We start from the raw sequence: 4,761 nt of genomic DNA, 5'->3' as shown, positions 1-4,761 counted from the left end.
CCCAGAGACACACTGACTAGAAAATACCCAATTACAGTGGTTGCTTCCCCCTTTCCTCTTCACCGGGGAGGGCAGTTTTGAAACACGATCGCAGGGTTGGATGATGCTTAGACTTCTGAAGGAAGCAGACCAAAGCTCTTCTACCAAGTTATCCACCCTACAGACTTACTTACTACAACACACATCTCATCACATGCCTGGCTTGCTCAAAACCACCTGCCCAGAGATAAAGGTCATGATTTAGGGGCTCTTCACAAACTAGCACCAATTTTCATTACAGCCTATTGCCTACCGCCCTCTTCACCCCAAACCCTCAGACCAAAACGCTTTTTCCCAACCTCAAATTAATCCTTCAAGGCTCAGCTCAAAAGTTCTCTCTCCCACCATGCCCTAAAGTCAGTTACACCATCTTCTGTATTCTCATAGTATTCAAAAATTTGTGCATTAACAATTGTTGCATTCATGTACATATATATATATATACACATACATACATAGCACATATAAAAATGATATACAATGTATTTAAATGATTTTAATATATTATTTAAATTTATTTACATTATATTATAGCTTTATTTTTATTTAAACTTTAAATACTTTTTTCTCTGATTTATATTTTGTCCATATATAGTTATTGTATCAATATTTTCATTAATTAGATATATTAAATTTTATTTAAATATATATGGTCATCTAAATATGCATGTATTCATAATGTATATATTTTATTTAGCATTTTATTTATTATTTATATTTAGAGTATGTTCAATTAATATTAAATTTGAAATAAATATAATGATTTAATAGCCTGTCTGCCTCAAGCACAAGGCTCGTGTGAATTCCCCTAGGATAACAATGCAGAATGAGATTCAGACTCAACTAACCATGATAATCATATCCACTTTTACTGAGCACTTGCTCCATGCCAGACACTGAGGTCAGTGACTAGTATACATTATCTCAATTATACAACCGTCCAATGAGATGGATGTTATTATTGTCCGCATACATAGCTGAAGAAATAGAAACACAAATAAAGGCGGTAACTTGTCCCCAGTATTAAGTGCTTAGTTGGGTTTCAGCCAAGTTTTGGTCTTGAATGCAAAAATCTGGCCCTTGACCACTTGGGCCAGGGTGGGGGACACAGGGTGAGTGCTACACATCACAGTAGTTAAGAGAAGGGGCTTGGGTGTCAGATGAGCCAGATGTGAACTCCTGTTCCATTATCTCTTAGGGGTATAGTTCTAGACTATTTTGCTGCCTTTCATGGTCATATTGTGAGCTGAGAGGGAAAGAAAGCATGTCAGCAGTTAGTAACAGAAAGAATAGACTTTGTAAATAATTGACATCTTTACGTCCCTGGGATAAAACTAGAAAGAGCACTGGCTACACATTAAACTTGAATCTCCTCTGTCCTTAGACAGTTTCCATCCTTTAGAACCTTGCTACTCAAGAACAGGTACTATCAGCCTCACCTGGGAACTTGTGAGAAATGGAGACTCTCAAGGCCCACTCGAGACTCCAGAATCAAAATCTGCACTTAGACAAGACCCTAGGGTGATCCCAATGTACTGTATATCTTGGGAAGCACTGGTCTAGACCATTCTCACTTCCTGTCCAATTTGTTAAAACATGGTTCTAGATAGGGCTTGTCTGATCCTCCATTGTTGTTCTAACAACTTATTTCTAAAAGAGATGAGAGGACCATGAGAGAAATGAGGGGAGTGAGGTAGCAGGTAAACTGAGAGTCAGATTCAAGTACCAGGTTTGCTGTAAGTAAGCGGTGTGAGCTCGGGGAAATTACTGTCTCTGTAACTGAAATTGTACCTCTAACAACAAGTGTTTTTGGAAGGAGGAGCTAGGAAAGATGGAAATTAGCATAGATTATTTTAAAGGTGACTTTTAAAATTCAAGTATTCATTAAATTAAAATTAAGTAAAGTAAAACACAGATCTGACTAAAAATTGTGAAGATTGTGACTCTGTCTTAACCACTGCTGTATTTTTAGCACATAGTAGTTGCTCAATAAATATATGAACCAAGAATGAATGGATGGTCACTCTTACATTCTCAGAAGTCTTCCCCAAAGCTAGCAGCACCTTCTTCTGTACTCCTATCATAATTTTCACGTATATTAATTGGCATCTAAGACAATGTAACAAAAATTTTCCAAGACACTTATATATTATTCATTACCCTGCCAACGAATAACATTTCTACACATTTTATTCCATAGGCATGCATCTTGCACATAGCTAACATCATAGCATACATAGATTTGAAAACTGAATATTCCTTTATTGTACCAGAGTAGAGATACATGGTAGGCATTCATTCAACATTTGTGAATAATTGCTTTCATAATTATAGATGCCATAATTATTTTAGGACTGCATAATAGTCCTTCAAGTGGATGTGTCTCAACTTTCAAAATAAGATCCATAATGTTGAACATCTTGGTGGTCTCTCATTTTTTTACTCTTACCAAAAAAAAAAAAAAATTACTAGAGTGAACATCTTTGATAATGGTTATTTGTGGGTCTGTTGAGTGACATTTCTTCACAGTTCCTTGGAGTGTATTGACTGGAACAAAGGGTATGAGCATCTTTATGGTCCTTGTTACATGTTGCTGATTTTTCTTTCTAGTTCCAAAATTCTAGGATTCTTAGAGAATCTCACATTCTCGAGTAGCTGCAGCAAAGACTAGAAGCAGCCAGCTACTGGTACCACCACAGTCCTTGAAAATGGCAAGACAGATATTTCCACATTCTTTTCTTTCATGGATGATTATAACAAAATGGAAACCTTGTGCTAGAAATTGGCTTAGAGCATCCAATGGATGAATATCACGTTACACAAATGACCAGAGACTAGTTGGATAAACAAGATAAACTCAAAGTTGCATTCTTTCCCAGAATCTGAGAGTAGTGCTTTAGAGCATGGATTCACAATTCGGTTTCTAGCCTATTTTTAAAATATCAAAGAGAAGGACCAGATGTCACAATGAATTAATATCCTAGACTTCCAAATCTGGAGACATAGGTTCCAATGCTCCCTGGTCGAAAGTAAATATGAATATTCTGTCTTCTTGGAGATCCTTCGTGGATATTTCATTCACCCCCAAATTTGACAGTTTGACAACTGTCAAACTGGTCTCCCACTCCCCTCACCACACATTCCTTTTGGGATTCCTATATACTTTTCAACATGTCCGCTTTAAGAGCACTGCGTTACACAGCTGTTGTTTAAGAGAGGCAGGAAATAAATAAGGAGGAGCTCTGGCTCGTTGACTGACTTAGTGATGGAGAAGTCGAACGCCATCAAAGTGCAGCTGCGAAATCCATCGGCTCGGCCAGGGTAGCGTTGCAATCAATCCAAGTGGTACTCCCCGGCAAATGTCCGTCAGTGACACACAGGTCTCTTCTCTACTCAAGTCAGTTTCTGAGGCCTCATCACAGAGACTCTGCAATATCATTAGCATCCTTATCCCCAATCTCCACCTCTTCTAGGACATCTTCTTGCTACATCAGGGTTACACATCCATTTTTTTGTGCTCCCACGATATCCTTCTCCCCATCATAGCATGGCTCTCACTGGTAAGTGCCTGCACTTGTTTGTTTCCCCCACTGGACTCCATGGGAACAGTGAATGCACCTACCCAAGTCACTGGCATATCCCCCAGCGCGTAGCCGAGAACATGCCCATCTCTAGATCCATCGTTTGATTTTGTCTTTTTAAGCATCTCAGTAAGATCTTCTGGATCACCCTGGAAATCATCTGAGACATCTCTGTGAAAAGAAGAGTGGTGTGGAAGAGGCTCTCCTGATTGGTCCTGCGATGAGGGAGTTGTCTCAGCTCCCTGCCAGCCAGGCACCTCAGCCCAAGTGAACTAGATTTGCACCAGAAACTCCATGCAGGTCCTCACGTGAGAAGTGTGAGTGGTGTGATGATCGAAAGTGACAAGTGATCTTTCCCAAAGAGACAAGGGGATGGAAGGAAGCAAATGGAGCAGACTACTCCAGCAATGTCAGCATGCAACCCAGAATAATACCACTGAGGAAAACCTGGACTGAGGAATTTTTAATCAAAAAAACCAACTACATGTACAACCTTACTTTATATCTGCTTTTCTTTCTAGTGAAGTTGGGTCTTCCACTTAAAGTGTTTTTAAATAGACTTTTAACAAAGCAGAAGGAGCTCATCCTTTCATGTGTCTCCCTCCAAAAAGTTCTCCCATGGGATCCAAGTGAAGAAATCCTGGCTGATCCTCGACTTTCTAAATAGGTGGGCTCGGCACTTATCTCTGACGTAGATGCCCTGCATTTATTTGAGTTCAGGTGTATCAAACTGTGAGCATATGTTTTAAAAAAATGTCCTTTAAGGCATACTAAAGACTGTTGAAGCATTCCTTCTTTCTTGTAGAAACCCAGGGATGAATTCCTCACCATTGAGGAAAAGTCCAAAAGAGAAAAGGAGCCAGCCAGGGGGAAAAGAGAACCCAGAGAGCTGGTCGAGGCAGATCTGGAAAGACCAGCTCCCCAGCCTCTAATCTGCAGTCATGGGAAATCCCAGAGAACCTGTGTCTTTCTGTTTCATTTTCCCTGAAAAATAGTATGCAGAGCTTCTCCCCTGAGCTTCACTGCACCCCAGTATTGGGGATAATTGCATCCCACCTCTCTTAGGCTTGGGTGCTAAAATCTCACTGAGTTGGGTTTTTAAAGAAAGCAGGTTTAAAACTGTCAGCAAGAGAAGAGAGAA

The sequence above is a fragment of the Orcinus orca genome, chromosome 2 (genome assembly GCF_937001465.1).
Source record: "Orcinus orca chromosome 2, mOrcOrc1.1, whole genome shotgun sequence".
NCBI lineage: Eukaryota > Metazoa > Chordata > Mammalia > Artiodactyla > Delphinidae > Orcinus > Orcinus orca.
This window is presented reverse-complemented; position numbering follows the sequence as displayed.